Source organism: Equus przewalskii, chromosome 28, assembly GCF_037783145.1.
Source record: "Equus przewalskii isolate Varuska chromosome 28, EquPr2, whole genome shotgun sequence".
Lineage (NCBI taxonomy): Eukaryota > Metazoa > Chordata > Mammalia > Perissodactyla > Equidae > Equus > Equus przewalskii.
Window position 1 is genome coordinate 32,146,209 of NC_091858.1, and position 20,092 is coordinate 32,166,300.

Here is a 20,092-nt window from a genome sequence, read left to right on the forward strand (position 1 = left end):
GGAATGACCATGATGGCCTCTCGAGGTCAGTTCTGAGCCAGCAACTCGGTTACTTACACTTGTCTTGTTATTTTCACAGAAGCCTGCTTAGTGCAGGACCCTGAGCGATAATGATGCTTTATGGACACCGGTTGTACCCTTGGTGGGAAGAGATCCTTTAGCCAGGAAGTTGCTCCGGGTCATTACAGAGCCAGTCATAACACACCTGACTGCCTTGCTTTCTGCTTTTTTCCACGCCCACCATCCACACACAGTGTCCTGCCCTCCCACTGCACCCCTAGAAGCCTCTGTGAGCTTTGATCCCTCTGTCTCATCCATCTCCCAGAGCTTCCGTGTCATCAGGTAGTCTATTTCCCCCTCAGTGACAAGGTCTGTTGTGGTGGGGGCAGGGTGGGGAGGCTCAGTCAGTCATATGCCATTTGTCTTCTTGTGCCTTTAATAATGGCCTCACCTAATCTTTTCTTCCTGTCCACACATGTGGTGGTCACTATACCCCTATAGGCTGGGCCCTGCTCTGACCTGGCTTACTATTATCTCTTGGGTCATAGTAATGACGTTACTGGACCAAGGGAATCATTTAGAGATAAGAAAAAAATTAAAATTTGTATGTCCAAATGAAGGAACACCGAGTTCACTAACACAAAGTCTTCCTCTTTCTGGATAATGTGAAAAAAAAAGTTCCTGGAGTCAGATGAGTAACACTAACATTACCTATGAGGACAACAGCAAAGAGAATTGACCCTGACTGCAGGAAAACAATGTTGATTCCCACTGTGAGGCAGAGGGTGCTTCTCTCAGAGTGGTCTGATTAAATGGCTCTGTCAGGTCTAAGTGCATCAGTGGGCACTGCGGTGAAGCATGTGGCCAGTCCTTTTATGCTTTCATGAGAGCAGGAAATCATCAGAGAATCTGTTCTCTCTTCCATCTGTTTCCTATGGACTCCTTCTCTGATTTGTCTCCACTCTGCACCTCCTTTCTCTGAGAGCTATGGGAACTCCCTTAGAGAATTCAGTGCTATCTTCTACCTGCCTATCCAAGGCATCTGTAATGGACTATTTATTATTTCTGTTTCACTGTAGGAAAAACTAAGGTCAGAGTTAAGTGATCTGACCCAGATCAGTTGATATATCCAGGACCCTTACCCAGCTCACTTCAAGCCAAAAGTCTCAAAATGCTGGCTTTCTTTGTCTGACACAACATTGATGTTTCTAAGCAAACACACATTTTTTTTTTCTCAGAATATTTCCTGGCCAAATCTCAGAGAGATAGACACTGGCTGGGACAAGGATAATAAGCTGGAGAAAGGTGCTCTTCCTGTGGAGGGCATATTGCTCTGTGATACTGTTACCAAACTGAAACAGGTTTGCTTTCTGATGAGTTAAAATCAGACTGTCCGCCAGAAGTAGTTGCCACACAAAGTAAGGTATATTTGCAGCAAATAGAAGATCACAGAGAATCATCTCCAAAGTGGCAGCTCTCCCTATGCACAGGACAGCAGGGGCCTTTTATCTCATATGGGGAATGAATATTCAAAAGAGATAGGGGTGCATTTTCTTGTGCAAGCTCAGTTTTTCCTCCATGCATGTGCTGCTCTTGCAATGGGGCTCAGTCTGGTTCAGAGTGGCTGGTGATTGCATCTCTTAACATAACAAAACAAAGTAAACAGATAAAAAGACAATTAAGAGAAACAGTGAAATGCTTCCAAAACCTCTCTTTACTTCCTTGAGGCAATTGGTGACAAAATCCCTCCTCTAGATTCACCCTGATCCTCATTCTTGAGGGGCACAGACTGAAGGTCCATTGTCTGTAACTGCTTCCTGCTGAGCATGGGTATTGTCATAGGGACCGGTAGAGGAGCAGAATTTTTTCACAGCTAATCTAAGATGGGTCTGTACTTCATCAGGCATAGCCAGGAGTTATTCATATCCTTGGGTAACAACCATCTGTTCTCAATGTGCTTAGTCACAAATTGTACCAAACAATTAAATATGAAGGGTTCAGAGAGCAAGATAAGACAGATAGCTATTAAGAGGCCCAAGAGTGGGTGGTCTGTCTGGCTTCTTTCTGTTAGCCAAGTGGCCTTTTCCAGTAACCCGGTTGTATTCTCTTCTATAGTGCCACTAGCACTAACATAGAAAAAGCAAGATGTATTATCTAAGGCACAGACTCCTCCTGGCTATGATGTGACAGAAGAACACAAAGGCATCGATGACAATAAAGCTATCTATAACACTGCACGGTAAGCTAGCCATTCTAACTTTTAATGTTCCTACTGGGAGCAGGAGTCATCATCTCTTTATCAAGAGTAGACTAAAAGTTTAAGAGAATTATCCTTTTAAGAGGAGAAAAAAGAAAGGAAAACACCAAATTCTAATTTTGTAACAGCTTACTTTTGACAATTAAAACTCATTCACTTAATTAAATTCATTTTAATCTTAGCCAACTTGACCATGCACAAAACTGTCTCCTTGAGGTTCCTCTTCCACAAACCTTCTATAACATTCTTCTTACACTCAAAATTTGTCCCACACTCTCATTATTTCCATTTAGTACTTTAGGACAAAGTTATCTTTCTTAAAAAACAACAAAAATATTTCCATTCTTTATAATACCTTTTTTTACTGAAAGCATACATCTTACTTTCCTTGAATACAGAGATGTTTTCCTTATTAATTTTTAGTAGCTTTACTCACATACATTAATTAGAATTTTCAACCCTTACACACTTTAATTTTTAGTGAAAACTAAGAAGTAAGCAGTTATGACTGTCTTTTTTAATGCTATATATATGTTTTTTTGGTGAGGAAGATTGGCCCTGAGCTAACATCTGTTGTCAATCTTCCACTTTTCTCTTATCCCCAATGCCCCAGTACCTTGTTGTATATCCTAGATGTAAGTACTTCTAGTTCTTCTATGTGGGATGCTGCCACAGCATGGCTTGGTGAATAGTGTGTAGGTCCACACCCAGGATCCAAACTGGCAAACCCCAGGCTGCCAAAGTGGAGCACATGAACTTAACCGCTACACCACTGGGCTTGCCCCCTGAACTGTGGTTTATATCAGCATTCTACGGCTTAGCAACTTTATGAATACTTTTCACGATTTCTAGAAACATGTTGCTTCATAGTACAATCTTCTAATAAAAACACAAGACGCTTACTAATAGACCCAAAGGTCTTTAGTTTCTCTGTAATAAGAAGCCAGATGTCAACAAACCTATTTCTAGTAATTAATGTCTAATACTTTATCTTATTTTCAGATGATCTAGATAGTCAATGAATTTTCCATCATTTAATTTAACCTAGCAAAATTTCAAAGATTCAAATTACCAAAGAGATTTTGGAAATTATTTTAAATACACATGCCATAAAATTATTGCTATAATTTTTGCTAAAATTTTGCTAAATTTTATCTATAATGTCTCTTTTTCTTTAGCAGTGAAAGATTCACCCTGAGCTAACATCTGTTGCCAATCTTCCTCTTTTTTTCCCTCCCCAAAGCCTAAAGGCATGGTTGTATACCCTACTTGTAAGTATTTCTAGTTCTTCTATGTGAGCCACCACCATTGCATGGCAACTGATAGACAGGCAGTGTGGTTCCAGGACTGGGAAATGAACCTGGGCCACAGAAGCAGTGAGCACTGATCTTTAACTACTAGGCCATCAGGGCTCTATCTATAATCCACAGGCTCTATCTATAACTATCTCACTTGCATCTAAATCATTTCCTCTCAACAATTATAGTTTGATTACTGGTGAAACCTTCATGAGTCATTAGACAAAATTAGCTATCAAATTAATTTATTGTTTTTGCTGTCCAGTTTTTTAACAGAGATAACATGAGCTTATTTGAGTAGTAAACCCAGGACATATGTTGGCATCATATCCAATGTTGTTAATTCTGAGAATAAGCCTATTTCAATCAAACCAACAAAGTTAGTCTTTCATTTACCAAAGATTATTTCATATCACGTTAACTTGAAAGACACTTGGGTTAGTTTCCATTGCATTTAGAAATAATTTATATAAGCACTTACTTTAAACCAACTAAATAGTTTTTTTTTGAAATTACACTATCCAGAGATAAAACACCAAACATACATAATGTACACATAGACACCTATACACAAAGACTCCACAGCTACTTTTTTTAAACTTTAGGACAGCATATCAAACCTTTAAAAGTCTGCACAAGGTGTTTAACAAAGATTATTTCCAAGAAATGTCCTTTAGTCTCTAGGCTAGAGACTTGGTGAGAGTTTTACACCATAATGGGTAAGCCCATAGTCAGTTTTTCTGCTTCCTTGATGAAGAGGCAGCTGGCAGCTACAGCTCTCAAGCATGGGGGCCATCCTTTCACCGTGGTGTCTAACTGCTTTGAGAAACAGGCTATAACTCTTTGTAAGGATCCCAACATTTGGGTTAGCACTCCTGCAGCTATTCCCTGTCTTTCATAAACATACAGGTTAAATGTTTTGCTCAAGTCTGGTAAGGCTAGTGCAGGCACTTCCATTAGCAAGTTTTTAAGCTTATTGAAAGCTTGGTCACATAGCTGATCCCATTCAAAGGGGTCCATTTCTGGCCCCTGTAGTTTGTCATAGAGAAGTTTAGCAATCAACCAAAGTTAGAGGTCCAAATGTGGCAAAAGCCAGTCATCCCCAAGAGTCCTTGTAGCCGTCTATGAGTTTTGGTGGAGCAAGTTGACATATTATCATTTTTCTCTCTTGAGGAAGGCTGCATTGCACTTTTGAAATGACAAACCCCAAATACTTTATAGTCTCTTTAGATGTGTGTGCCTTCTCTTTAGACACTTTATTTCCCTTACTGGCTAAGAAGTTCAACATATTTAACTTAATTCTGAGACTATCTACCCGGGTATAGCATCAGATCCCACAGGTTAAGGGTTCAGTCCCAAAAGACAATCCCTTGCCTCCCATTTTAGATGACAATTGCAAATCCAGGTTGTCCCCTGGGCTTCTGACAAACCGGCTATAGATCAGAGGTTCGCATGACACTCACCTTGGGTTTGATTAATTCAATTGAGCAGCTCACAGAATTCAGGAAAGCATTCAACTTAGACAGATGGAAGAGATGCATAGAGCAAGATACGTGGGAAGCGATGTGGAGCTTCCAGGCTCTCTCTGGGCATGCCACTCTCCCGAGCTTGTACATTTTCACTAAGCCAGAAGCCATCTGAACACCATATTTTTTGGTTTTAATGGAGCCTTCATTGAATGGTTGATTAAATCATTGACCATTGGGGATTGAACTCAATCTTCAGCCCTCTCCCCACACCGGAGGTGGTGAGAGGGGGATGGGGCTGGAAGTTCCAATCCTCTAATAACATAATTGGTTCCACTGGGAACTAGCCCTCACCCTTAGGGGTTTTCTAAAAGTCACCTTATTGACATAAATTTAGGTATATTTGAAAGCGGCTTGTTATTAATAACAAAAGACACCCATTTCACCTTTATTCCTCTAGAGTTATTTCAGGAACTGAGGAAAAAGTATTTTTTCAACCAAAGATGCCCATATGTCTCTTGTTTAAGCAATCACAAGGGTTTTAGGAGCTCTGTGTCAGAAATGAAATGAAGACAAAATATATATTTCTTATACATCACAATATCACACTGACCCAGCAGGATTTCTGCTGAGGGAAGGGCAGGGTGACCAGACATCACCTTGGGGGGTGGTGAGGATCCAACGGGATGAAGAAACAAAGCATCTTTTAAATCCAGCACTGTACAAAACCTGCTATCCCAAGAGAGATTAACTAACAGGGCATAAGGATTAGGACTATAGGATGACTGTTTCCTACTGCTACATTGACAGCCCTAAGCCTTGAACAAATCTATATTCTCTAATTCCTGGCTTTTTAACAGATAAAATGGGAATGCTGCATGGGGATCTACATGGCCTGATCAATTCTTGTTCTAAAAATCTGTTAATTACAAGAAGGTTTCCTCTTATGGCCGCTGGCTACAAGGGGTATTGTTTGACCTGAGGCCAACTATCTATTTGTTTTTATTCCACATTTACAACTGGGGCACTGGCTGCTGATCCTACCTGCCCTCATGTCTATACTTCCAAATTAACTTGGCTTAAACATTTAAGGGAATCTTTTCCTTCTCAGGTGCTGTTGTATCTTGCAATAGGATCATGAGCTCAATTCCCCAACTTTTAGAGACTTGGATCTCTATTTTATCTTATCTTGTTCCCAGCTTATTAAAGCCCATAACTTAGATAGTATGTCCCTCCCTAGAAGAGGAACAGGCCATTCTTGTACATATAGAAAAGAATGCTTCAGCATTTTGGATCCTATTTCCTAGGTGAAGGGCTCAAAAAACCTTTTGGCCTCTCCTTTTCCTGATATGCATTTTATTTCATACTTTTTATTGAAAGTGTTTCCCTTTTGGGTATTCAACACCAAAAATGTGGCTCCAGTATTGAGCATGAATTTCACATGCTTGCCTCACACTGTCAAGGTCTCACATTGATCCTCACTGGAGATGAGAATTTGGTTGCCTGGGTCCAACAGGGTAGCCTCATGGCCCCACCACATCTCATCTGTAGTCAAGGGTAGTTGGTGTGACCCAGTCCTGTTCAATCACCTCCCTCTCAGGGAACAGTTCCGACAATCCCCCACCAAGGCCCTTCCTGACAGCAGTATGCACATTGATTAGTCCTCAACTATTCTGATGGCCTTCTGGTCCCCCATTGGGAGCCAGCATGACACATTCTTGATGTCTTTATCTTCTTCCTGGGGTTACCTTGAGCAGTCTGGAGGGCTACTAGGAGCAGATCCACCTGTCTCTCCATCTTTTTATCATCCTTCTTTTCCCTAGCTTCATCCAAGTGGTTGAACACCCTGGAAGTGGCCTCTACTAGCTGTGCAGAATTAGTATCAGGATGTGTGTAGTCAAAATGTGGCATTTCCTATAGAAGTCTGGAGCACTTTAAGATAAGAAATAGCTTTTAAGAACCACTGTACTGCCCTTGGCCTCAAGGGTCCCAATTTGTATATCTCCTGAGGGAGGCCCCTAGCCTCTGAAAAGAAAAGGCAGAAGGGTTTTCCTCAGGACCATGTTGGACCTCTCTTAAGTTAAACCAGTTAATCGGTGGCTGGCCTACCATTTGTATGGCTTACAAAAGCACACCCCAAAAATGTCCTAGCTTTTCTCAGTCATCAGGGTCATTGGGATTCCACCTGGGCTCAGTTCTGGGCAAGGTTTTCCCACTGGGTGCATGAATTTCTGACTCAGGGACACATCCACTATCTGCTTATTTCCTGGATTTTAACAGAATGGCTGACTTTTCCTTGACTGTGAGGAAGGTAGTTAACAGGCCCTTTGTCAGGTTTATGAATTCCCCTGAGTCAGCCCTCAATCCTCTGGTGTGTGCTCTTCACTTGTAAATGAAAGGGCCAGTATCATCCCTGAATTAGAAGCCTATTTATACTGGCAAAATGCCAACAGCCCTCTTGGCTCCTCTTCTGTCTCAGTGTCCAATCCACAGTGAAGCCACTAGGCACAGAGCCTCTTCCATCGCTTCTGCTGCTGCTCATGGCCCCTGGGTCAAGCCAGGCTGGGCCAAGTGGAGTGCAGAGTACCTGCACCTGGGCACCCACCTGCCCTCTGGTCACATCTCCTGCAGCTGCAGCTGCTGCCTTGATGAGGCAGGGTGCACTGGGAAACCCTGTACCACATCCTGGACACCTTCCCCTCGTTGCTGCCACCACTGCCACCAGCTGAGAGCGTCACAGCCTGAGAGTGTCTGGAGAAGGGTGAAAAGAGCTGGAGTCTTTTCTTATAGTCTGTTTTCAACCTCCCAGGGGCACCTTATGCAGATTTTCCCCAGAGAAGATTTAGTACCCTAGTAGCCTGAATCTAGACCCAAGCCAAGTAACTAAATCTCCAGGGGGAATCTAACCCCACCTAAGGGGAACCCTCCTTCTTTCACAGACACAACACAAACACAAAAGGGGCTCAAATCCACACTCAGTGATCAATGTCAGCATCCCTGAGCACAAAGATAGACTCAACAACTCTTGAGGGAATTTAACCCCACACAAGGACCTCTCCTTCAGTGAGAGACACAGACATAGATTACACACACTCAGCAGTTTCAGAGGGGCCTCAAGCCCACATATTCCAAGGGGGCTTTGAACACCCAAAAGGCAGATTCAGTGACTCCAGCGAGGGCCTCAAACCCCCACCTCACCATTCCAAAGAAGGCTCAAACTCCACAGGGGACTAAACCCATTAACAACTAGTCAAGTGTTGGTCACTTGCATTTCACTTGACCCAAAACATTGGGCCCCTCCAAAAGCCAGGTCCTATAGTCCCTTAATCTTATTATTTTTATTTATTTTTTATTTTTTTGAGGAAGATTAGCCCTGAGCTAACTACTGCCAACCCTCCTCTTTTTGCTGAGGAAGACTGGCCCTGTGCTAACATCCATGCGAATCTTCCTCTTCTTTATGCGTGGGAGGCCTACCACAGCATGGCTTTTTGCTAAGCCGTGCCATGCCTGCACCCGGGATCCAAACCGGCGAACCTTGGGCCGCGGAGAAGCGGAATGTGTGAACTTAACTGCTGCGCCACTGGGCTGGCTCCTCTTAATCTTATAAAACAGACTTGAATTGACTCAGGCTTAACCAGCCAGAGGGGACTAAAACCCTCAAAGACAGCCAGAGGAGACTTGAATCCCCTAAAGACAGAGCCAGGGTTAAACATACTTTGTGCGACAACTTAAAACACAACTCTTATAGCTGTGTCATGGGGTCAGCATCACTTACATCCATTGAAACACCTTCCAAGAAAAGCACTCAGTGGAGCGAATGGTCTCCCATTGGGGCAGTGATATCAAGCCAGGGGCACAACCACCAAGAAGGGTGTCCCACCTGGGTTGCCAAATTTGTTACCAAAACAAAGTGGCTTTGCTTCCTGGTGAGTTAAAGTCAGACTTTCCACCAGAATTAGTTGCCACACTAAGTAGGGTTTATTTTCAGCAAATAGGAGATCACACAGAATCATTGCAAAAGTCCAGGTTCTCCCTGAGCTTGAGTGAGCAGGGGCCTTTTATTTCAGATGGAGAATGAATATTCTAAAGGGAGAGGTTGGAATTCACTTGCACAGGCTCAGTTGGTTCTTCTGTGCAGATGCCCCTCTTGTGGGGCTTGGTCTGGTTCAGGATGCTTGGTGATTTCATTTCTTAACAAAAAACAAACAAACAACAACAATAGAAAACAATTTGGAGAAATAGTTAAATGCTTCTAAAACTTCCCTTGAGTTCTTTGGGGGCATTTAGTCTGAACAAAGCTGGGGGCATCACAATCCCTGACTTCAAAAGGTATTACAAAGCCATAGTGATCAAAACAGCATGGTACTGTTACAAAAACAGGCACACAGATCAATGGAACAGAACCAAAAGCCCAGAAATAAAACCACTCATCTACAGATGGCTAATCTTTGACAAAGGTACCAAGAACATACAATGGAGAAAAGATAGTCTCTTCAATAATTGGTGTTGGGAAAACTGGACAGCCACATGGAAAAGAATGAAAGTAGTCCATTATCTCAGCTCATACACAAAAATAAACTCAAGATGGATCAAAGACAAGAAGATATGTCCTGAAACAATAAAACTCCTGGAAGATAATATACGTAGTACATTCTTTGACATGGAACTTAAAGGGATCTTTTCAAGTATCATGTCTTCTCACACAAGGGAAACAAATGAAAAAATAAACAAGTGGGAATCCATCAGACTAAAGAGCTTCTGCAAGGAAAAAGAAACTAGGATCAAAACAAAAAGACAACTCACCAATTGGGAGAAAATATTTGCAAATTGTATATCCAGTGAGAGGTTAATCTCCATAATACATAAGGAACTCACACAAATGAACAACAAAAAAAACAAACAGCCCAATCAAAAACTAGGCAGAGGATATGAAGAGACACTTTTCCAAAGAAGATATACAGATGGCCAATAAACACTTGAAAAGATGCTCAACATCACTAATCATCAGGAAAATGCAAATCAAAACTACACTAGGATACCGCCTTACCCCACTTAACATGGCTATAATCACTAAGACTAAAAATAACAAATGTTGGAGAGGGTGTGGAGAAAAAGGAACCCTCATACACTGCTGGTGGGAATGCAAACTGGTGCAGCCACTATGGAAAACAGTATGGAGATTACTCAAAAAAACAAAAATAGAACTGCCATATGACCCAAAAATCTCACTACTGTTGTTTACCCAAACAACTTGAAATCAACAATCCAAAGTAACATATGCACCCCTATGTTCATTGCAGCACTATTCCCAATAGCCAAGACATGGAAACAATCCAAGTGTCCATGGACTGACGATTGGATAAAGAAGACGTGGTGTATATATATATATATATACAACAGAATACTACTCAGCCATAAAAAAGGTAAAATCATCCCATTTGCCGCAACACGGACAGAGCTGGAGGGAATTACACTAAGTGAAATAAGCCAGCGAATGAATGAATACTCACATGGAAGAAAAAAAACATGGATGAATGAATAAATGGATAGATGGAGGAAAGAAATAAGGGAGAGAAACAAAGAAAGAAAAGACGGAGGAAGGAAGAGAGGGGGACACAGGGAAGCAGACATTCCCACTCATCTAATAATGGTCGAGATATATTAATAATCAATACTAATGTTAGGGAGTCAAAAGGGATGTTGCTTCTGAGATGCAGATATCAAAGAAATCAAGCAAGCCCTGAAGGAAGCTGTGGACTTTCGGGGAAAAGAGAAAGAAAGAACTTCATTCAATAACTAATAAGGTTTTGAGTCAGACAGACTTTGGCTCAAAGTCTCTCCTCTGTGACTCATAAACTGAGTAATCTTGAAGTAAGCTTTTAAGGCTCCAGGGTCCTAGGAGGAGTCAGTGGCTGACTAACACCTCTCTATGCAGAGAGATGGGTTTGAATCAGGATCACTGCTGAGGGTTTCAACATAAACTATAAGAAGGACTTTCTAGGCGACTTATGGGCCTCCAAAATAACACAAGAGGTTAGTTTCTTCTATCAAGGGCTGGAATGGCTCAGAAAAACACTGAAATTTAAAACTTAAATTGGTCTGGGTCAAGGCTGTCCCAGGGAGAGAAGCCCAAGGTGTTCTGGGCTACATGCTGATCTATATGACCTAATTCATATCTCAAGTTATAAGACTGCACAGTAACCAGACCCTGCCCTCAATGATACCATTTTAATATATTTTTGCATGACCTTTCCTCTGTCTAATAAAAAGAACTCACATACCCATGCCTGATAAATTTAGCCCTACCTTCAATGTTTAGCAGCTCTTCACTGCCCATGGGTCCTGTCCGCATGCTATTCTCTGAGTAAACGTGCACTACTACCAGACCTTGAGAGTCCAAGAAATCTTTCTTTCGACTCCTTGGTTCACTGAGCCCACATCATTTCTTCGTGGGCCCATACGGGGATTTTGCTTCACCAGCTTGTGAGCTTAAGTTCTGGTAAGTGGACTTTTCTTCCTTGTGCCTTTGTCTTTTTCAAGGATGGATCTAAATTCACTTCTTCATTGGGAATCTGCTCAGACAGCCGTATGAATCCACGTTTGCTGCCCATGGCTACTCTATGGGGCAAACCATGGCATTCAGCCCAAAGAGAACCAATACCTTAAGCCTGAGGGTGATGAAGAATGATTTCATCCATTCCTTCCTAATCCTACTTCTAATATATAAATTTTACATGGACACAGGTTTACCACTTAAATCATTAGGATGGTCGCCAATCTCCAAGACTCCCATGGCAGGTTTCTTTTCCCAAGGCTGGATTGGGATCCCTCCCTGTGGCTCCTGATCATACCCTGAAGCATGTGAAAGTCCCAACTGAGACTCCAGTTCAAGGAAAGTACAAAACTCTAATCTTTGGTTGAGTATGGGAACCCCTTCTTGGGAGAATGGCTCCAGGATGCAATTGGGTAGAATGTCCCCTAGCCTGGAGGAAAGTTCTTCACTGTTTTTCACTATTCTTCTTTTATCTCTTGGAACATTCACCAGGCACCTATTACTTCCAGGCATAATAGGGAAGATATACAAAGGATGTAATGTAGGGGAGCACCCCTATCACCTCTTGCTACAGGAACCCCACAGGCAGAACAATGGGTAGAATGCTGCCCTAGGTTCAGGGGGGACTTTCAAGGTAATGGACCCTTTCCTTTCATCTCTCTTGTATTTTTGCTTCCTAGGACCATGGGAGCTTCTAATTCCATTCCTAAGGACTCACCTTTGGGTTGCCTTTTAAATAACTGGGCAAAATTCGATCTACAAGATCTAAAGAAAAAGAGACTTATTTTTTTTACTGTAGTACTTTTTGGCCTCAATACACTCTGAATGAGGAAACACAGCCCCTGAATGGCACCATAAACTGTAATATTATTATTTAAGTAGACTTATTTTGCTGCTACCTGAGAAAATGGTCTGAAATGCCTTATTTTTGGGCATTCATGGCCCTAAATCAAGACCCTGAACTCAGAGCAATTTTTCACGTGTCTAACTTCCCCTCCATCTGGAGTCCTTACGCTTATGGCAAGGTCATCTGGGGTCCAATAGGACCATCTGGGTGCACACTCACATTGGGAACAGTTGTAGGACTTTATCCCCTAAATCTGGGAACTAGTCCACTAGTGTACTGTGTTGGTTATGAGGATAGGAGACCTGTAATTTATTCTGTAAACTGTCCTGCCAATGTTGTGTGCCCAACATGGGAATTGTTGTGTGACTCTTATCTTGATAACTCTTGGGAAGAGGCCATGAGAGTAAGGCCTGGCTTCTTTTTTCCTTTCTTTGTCTATTTCCATTCATTGCCTCCTCTGTTGTCACCAAGTTGGAGGTTAAGTTCGAGCTGGACCTGAGCAGAACCTCGACCTTCTGTAAACTTGAAAACTTGAAAACATTTTGCCAGGGACTTAACTGTCAACCATGGCACAGAGAGCACAAGCCCCCAGCCAGCTCCAGGACTTTGCCTCCTGCTTCCCAGGCTCACCTTGTGCTGGCTCAGGGATTAAGTGCCAGGGCTGAGAAGGACTTGACTAAATCTTATATACATTGACAGCTGCAATCAAGGTCTGCACCCTTTCTCTGGCCCACTGTCATTCAGACACTGACAGTGCTTTATCACGATGGGGAATGCCCCAAACATCCCTGGAGACTGATCCGTCAGGTACATTTTAACCAGTTGGAAATATTTTTAATTGATTGGGTTATGCCTCAGAAACTCCACCTGGAAGAAAACTTGAGTAGTTTCTCTATGCCTTTATGATGTAGTTGAACAGGTAGGTGAACATATACCATCATTTGAGTTACAACCCAGTTTCTGAGAAATCAAGAGCAACTTTCCTTAGAAAATCCTTCCAAGACAGGTAAAGCAGATCAGATTCCACCAACTTCCTGTATCTGAAAAAGGATTATCATCTTGCCTCTCCAGGAACTATATAGCCCAAGACTAATTCCTAGGACTGAAGAAAAAAACAAAAAATAAAAAGGAAAAAACAGTCACAAGAGTGCCTTCACAAAAAATCTAGCATCTTGAGTGTCTTATCCACAAATATTAGTAAAAAGGCTCAAAACAAAATTTGGATTCACAACTGGTGAGCTTTGTATTACTCTACCTTATTCATGGCAGTAATTTTTAAGACAATAGCTGTGGAGACTCTGTGTATATGTGCCTATATGTATGTTATATATGTACGGTCTTTTACCTCCAGATGGTATGACCAAAATTAAGAGTTCTGTTTAATTGGCTTACAGTAAGTGCTTACATAAATTCTAAATGCAGTAGAAATTAACCCAATGTCTTTCAAGTTAACATGATATGAATTAACCTTTGGTAAATGAAAATTTGCTTAAGATTGTTGGTTTGATTCAAATAGGCGTATCCTTAAAGTCAGTATTTGGATATGATGCAGACATGCAGCCTGGGTTTATTGGACAAATAAACGCATGCTGTCTTTTACAAATTAATCAGCAAAATAATAAATTTACAAGATAGCTAATTTTGTCTAATGTCTCATGAAGGTTTACTGGGTAATCTGAACATAATTGTTGGAAACAAATAATTTAGATAGATGAAAATGGGTAAGAGTTTTTGGGTACAATAATTATGTTTTATGGTCTGCATACTTGGGGGAAAAAAAACAGCTTCCAAAGTCTTTTTGGTAAAAATTATATAACATTTGTAAAACTCTGATATGCCATAGTTGTCAGCTATAATTCTAGTTATTATCTTGAAGTGTTGTATGTCACAAAAGTAGCCAAGTTCCTTTGTCAATTTGCCCTTTGAGTCTTTTGTCATTTGCAGATAGTTGCTATTTCACTCTCATGCTTTTGCTTTTTCGAATATGTTTCATTTTCTGAGGAATTCATGGAAAGGATTATGACACAGGATTCTAGAATACAGGTTTTTGATAAAATTTCAAGTCATAAAACTGAACTGAGTAAGAAATTGCAGAAGTCTAACAGAGAAACTGATGACCTCATGAAACTGCTGAGGTAAGACTAAGATCAAGAATCAATTACACAGGACTGAATGAACTGATGAGGATGATTACATTTTTTTATAACTTTTGTTTGAAATATTGTTGAGTTTTTGACGTTTTGTTTTGTTTTCTCAGATTTAACAAAATCTTTTTCTCTTTTCTCTTATGCTAACTATAATTTATACCAATTTGGCGAAATTATACATCTGTGAACAGAATTGAAACATTTACCTCTTTCTCTCTACCTGATCACTCCATAATTTAAAAATTCTTAGTGAGTATATTTATTTTCATGGCAATATAGTTATTTGCATAAGTTCAATACAAATCTGTTTTCCTTATAACAGGACATATTTGGAAACATTGGTTATATAAACAAGGTTTGGATTGGAATGTTATATTTGAGAGAAACATACAGGCTCAGATATGACAATACAGCCTTTGAGGAATAAAGGTTGACTTTCTGGAATAAAGCCACTTGAAAATATTGACCTGGTACCTTGTTTACAGAGATTCCAGCAATCTTACCTGTAAAGTAAGGAAGGTCACTTATCTGGCAGGTGCCTGGAACCTCAAAATATTTTGGGGGACCTCAAGAAGAGAAAAATCCACCCAAGGCTGTAGGTATTGCAGGCTAAATCTCATGACAAGTCCTTGGCTTGGCTTTCCTGGCCTTGAGAGGCCTTTAAAGTTCAATCTGAGATTCCTCACAAAAAGTTCCAGTAAACCAGATTGCTGTTCTTGCTTCAGTTAAGTAAATAATTGGACCAAGTTTTACTGAAAGTGAATTCATTTTGCAATCCATTTAATCTAAATTTGTCTATCTTTTGTAAAAAAAAAAAAAATGAGGGTGATTTTAGAGAGAAAACATATGCTTCAGTAGAAGCTATAGTACCCATTCATGGATATTAGATTCTAGCTCTTCTCTTCTACAAGATTCATCTATCACTAATCATAAAGTCTCCTGGTCACCATCCACCTCTGATACCTTGGTGCTCCCTAGCTACAATCAAACCTTTTCCTTCAACTCTACCAACCAAATACTAACTAGATTTGCCTTGTCACAGGTGGATCATGAGCATTGGATGTCTTGATGGCAGCACAGGGGGGGACTTGTGCCATTATAAAAATCAAATGTTGTGTCTATATTTCTGACTACCACAAAAATATCTCTGGCCTCCTATTCAATATGAGTCACCAAATTAAATCCATGTCTGACCCTACCCTATCTCTAAATGATTGGTTGGACTCCTGTTCAGGTCCCAGTCTCTGGACTACTATCAAAACTTTATTCATTGGGTTAATCACATTGCTTGTATTTATTACTATAGTTTGTTGTCTACTTTGTTGTTTGTCTTCCAGATGTCAACAAATTTTTGACTCCTGGGCAGCTTCTTGTCAAATGATTCTCTCATCTCCAGGGGACCTGTATACCTTGTCTGCCTTGGACTCCGCAGGCACAACCTTCTGGTCCACTGAAATTCTTGCCTATATCCCTATGGCCCCCACTTAGGGACAGCTTTATGACTTTGTAGGGCTGGAAGTAGTTACAGAAGATGGGCCATCATCCATATCGCCAACGGATTTCAAGGCCAAATGGGTTCAGGGGAGATTTTATGATGTGGATCAAGGCTGCCCCAGGAAGAGAAGTCCAAGCTGTCTTGGCCTACATGCTGATCTATATCATCCTCTGGGAAGTATAGGACGTCCTGACCTGATTCATATCTAAACTCATACGACCACACAATACCCAGACCTCATCTGCACTGATACCATTTTAATGACTTTTTACATGATCTTTCCTTTATCTAGTAAATAACTCACATACCCAAGGCTCATAAATTTAACCCTACCCTCAACATGTTGCCTCTGGGTCCTGTCCCCATGCTATGGCTCTTCACTGTCCATGGGCCCTGTCCCCATCCTATTCTCTGAATAAAAGAGCACTAATACCAGACCTTGAAAGTTCAAGAAATCTTTCTTTTGACTCCTTGGCTTGCCAAGCCCACATCAGAATGAGGTCAAATTGTGCTTTTTTGAGCCCATGGAACTAGATGCAGATAGCAAAACTTTGGTTATTTTTGGCAACAAAGAAAGATGCTTTTAAAAAAGAACCTACAATTGTAGGTATATACACACAATTCCACATTGAATTTCACTTATGAAATCAACCATGACTTCATAAATTTACATCATTTAATTCAATGATATTGAGCCTCTCAGTCCAGTGAGAAGGAATGGGACACATCTTTTTTGACGACTTATTATGTCCCAGGAATCTTAAAAATGATATCTCAGTTCACACAATTGCCAAGTGAGGTAGATATTTTCATTCTTTAAGCAATCAAAAGCAGGTTGTACAACTAGTGATAGATCCTAGATTTGTACTCTGTCTATCCGTTTTCAAAACTTTTATTTATTTTGCAGTTTTTCATGCTGAGAAAAGAAAGATAGCTCTTGCTGGATGAAGGAATATAGCTATAGTGAGATAAACGTGTTTGTGCGTGTGCGTGTGTGTGTGTGTGCATGTATATGTGTGCACATTTGAGACCAAGTGTGTGAGTGAGAGAATGAGTGGGGTGCTGTGTATCAAAAATATTCTAAATTATCCTTTCCTCTCAAAGAGGGAAATGATGTGGCATAAATCATGTGAGTAAAGGTTAGTGATCCCTGAGCAAGTTAACGAAATTATTTATCAACAAAACTGAGATACTTTTTAGAATGAAACGGGTGTATTATTCATAGCTATGCTGGAACAATAGACTAGGACTGTCTCAGACAATGTGAGAGATATTGCCATGCTGTCCCTAAGAAAACCTCCTTAATAAGCACAAATTTCTTTGCTGAAGTTTAGGCAAAGACTGGGAGTTGATGATTCTCTCTCCAGTGCTCTCTCCACTGCCTCTCTGGAAGTGGCCAACAGCACATCGACTGAACACAAGGGTCTCCTAGGACACAGTGATAATCAATGGCACTGGCTTGACTTTCCAAATCATTCTTTGTCCATTTTCCTCTCTCAGTCCAGAGACGGTGTCAGGGTTGGACTGGGAAACATACTACTACCATATTACATTTGGAAGTCTTGTCAAGTTAATTAGTAGGCACTTCTGATGTTTTGCTAAGGAGAAACACAGTTTTACTTCTAACCATGTACCATTCACAAAGCTCTAATAATATACATAGCATTCTCGCAGATTTATGAATCTGGAAGGAATCTCAAGAGGGTTTTCCTGCTTCCCATTCTTTTTGGTACAAACTGATCCACCAATTCTTAGAAAACCCTCCCCACACTAAGATAACACAAATCCTTTTTGGAACAAGCTTGGGGTCTCAACAAATAACTTCTTTCATATTTTGGCCCAGGCATGATCTTCTGGGTTTGGAGGGTAAGGTGAGAACCCATTATCTTTCTTGATCCTAGACTGTTCTGTGTGAGCATCTACACAGTCCTCCCCTCCCTCAGTCTGTCATTGATCTCACCTTCCCACACCCTTCTCTTTTCCATCTTAAAGGAACTAAATATATTTCTTATATTTTCTCTCAGTCTGGACACAACTTAGCAATAACATAGATCCACTTTTGAATCTTGTGATCAGCATTTTAATATTTCACAAAGTAGACATCTATTTTAGTTTAGTGATATTGACATAAAAATAGAGTGTGCAGATGTAGTAATCTGTTTAGCTAAACCGTGCTTAATGCTATACAGTAACTGTGAGGGTTTTACTTCTCTGGACCAGTAACAGTACCTTTAATAATAAAAATACAAATAAATAATAATAATAGAAAAGAAAGTATAGACTGAGAGCTCTGCTCCACATTCCTATCTCCTATACTTATACACTGAAAGCAATCTTGTTGACGGACTCCCTAAATAGTATGCATATATCCCCACCCCTTCTTCAATCACAAATGATGTCTTCCTGATAACCTATCTTGCAGCTGGTTCCCCCACTTTCACAGACTATCTACCGCCTGTCCATTCAGACAGGCTTGCCTGAAAGCAGCTGCCCACCGCCTCATAATTAGTGGTCAGAAAAACAGTGGGCAGAGGGAAGGTTGAATGGGTAATGCAGGATGCATTATGGTCCCGTATAGAAGAGTCATTTGGGGGAAGAGTTGGGAAAGGAGCCCAGTTTGGATGGTATAAACTCCCAAGAGAAGGATGAGAAGACATGTTGACTGAGTAGACACTCCTTCCAAAAGATTTTGCTGAAAAACCAAGTGAAGACAAGAAATATTAGCTGACCAATGATACAGTGTCAAAGAAGAGGCGTTTGTTTATTTTCAGTTTTTATAGAGGCAGTGGAGGGAGGTACGAGGTAGAGCAGGTGAGAGTTTTGTCCATGAGTAGCTGGAGAAAGGAGACCCAGGACCCAAGTGGCAAAGTTAGCCTTAGACCAGAGCATGACCCAATAGTTCATGATTCACATGGAAAAGTCACCCCTTCTTCCTACTGAATTTGGAAAGGTATTCCTCCCATGTGAGAGTCACAATAAGACACTTAGAACTGTTTTGACAATAAGATATTAACAGATTGTACAGGGTAAAACTTAAAATTTTAGAGAAAATTTAAAAATTGAAACCCCAATAAAGAGATAAAAGTCTAGTAAACGCTAGAACCAAATCACATTTAAAAATGATGAATGACAACAAAATAAGCTAAAAATAAAGAATAAAATTGGATGCAGGATATATGAAGTATTAGGTTAACATAAAGAATACAACCAATGAGATGAAGGAAGAAAAAGTTGTTCTTAATGAATGGAAATTCAGAACTGGGGGCAAAAATTTAATAAAAAGTACACTAGAAAAAGCATAATAAGGATTTTGGAAGTCAAGGTTGAGGCAAACAGGTCAAAGAAAATGTTAAAGTCTTTGTTTAATTCCTGGGCTAAGGAAAACTTGTGAAGGGTTTTAAGAAAATTAACATTTGGAAATATGAACTGTAAGATCTCTTTCAAGCTATCATAAAATAATTTTTGTGTGGATAAGGAAGAGATTGTTAAAAGTTAATGTGACTCCATCAGACAATGAACCCTTGTGCAACAGGAATAAAATTCCACTGATCAGATTTCCCTCCCTTTCCGATGTGTTGGGAGATGCATTTTTGGGAAGGCATCTTCACGGAACCCATGAAAACACAGAACATGGAGGGTTTACCCAGCACCTCAGCCTAAGGGCAGAACTCTGCTGCATAAACCCCTAAGTGCGCAATCTTGAAATGAGTGCCTGCCACATGAAATTGAGCCCAGGGATCCTTTGAGGGAGGGGGAATTTGCAGATGTGTTTGTGTGAATGAATATAAAAATGTGTACAATCATCAACAAATTCAACAGTTTTTCATTATTTTGTCTGTGGTTCCATTCAACAAATCTAGGTTTTGGTGCTGTACCATTTATTCTCACAACATATAATTTTTAAGTAGTAAAATAAGACAGCAGAGTTTAAGAAATTAATACCCTAATACATCAGTAAAAAACAATAAGTCTATAAGGTAACATCAAAGTGATTTAGCTTTGAGAATCAAAGCCATTAATTCTAGGACA

At 40.5% G+C, this 20,092-nt stretch overlaps 1 long non-coding RNA gene across 4 annotated transcripts; it reads left to right on the top strand.

Annotated features, from left to right (window-relative positions):
* The first annotated feature begins 263 nt into the window (after positions 1-263).
* On the top strand, positions 264-16,498 carry LOC139080158 (uncharacterized). 4 transcript variants are annotated; one of them, XR_011534436.1, is made up of 4 exons: positions 264-342; positions 2,116-2,239; positions 10,322-14,556; positions 15,906-16,498. It is a non-coding gene; the product is annotated as an uncharacterized lncRNA (long non-coding RNA). The 4 variants fall into 4 exon arrangements; XR_011534437.1 differs by lacking the exon at positions 264-342 and having other exon boundaries at positions 1,995-2,239; positions 10,322-11,520; positions 11,766-14,556; XR_011534438.1 differs by lacking the exon at positions 264-342 and adding an exon at positions 3,436-3,528 and having other exon boundaries at positions 1,999-2,239; positions 14,423-14,556.
* The last annotated feature ends 3,594 nt before the right edge of the window (positions 16,499-20,092 follow it).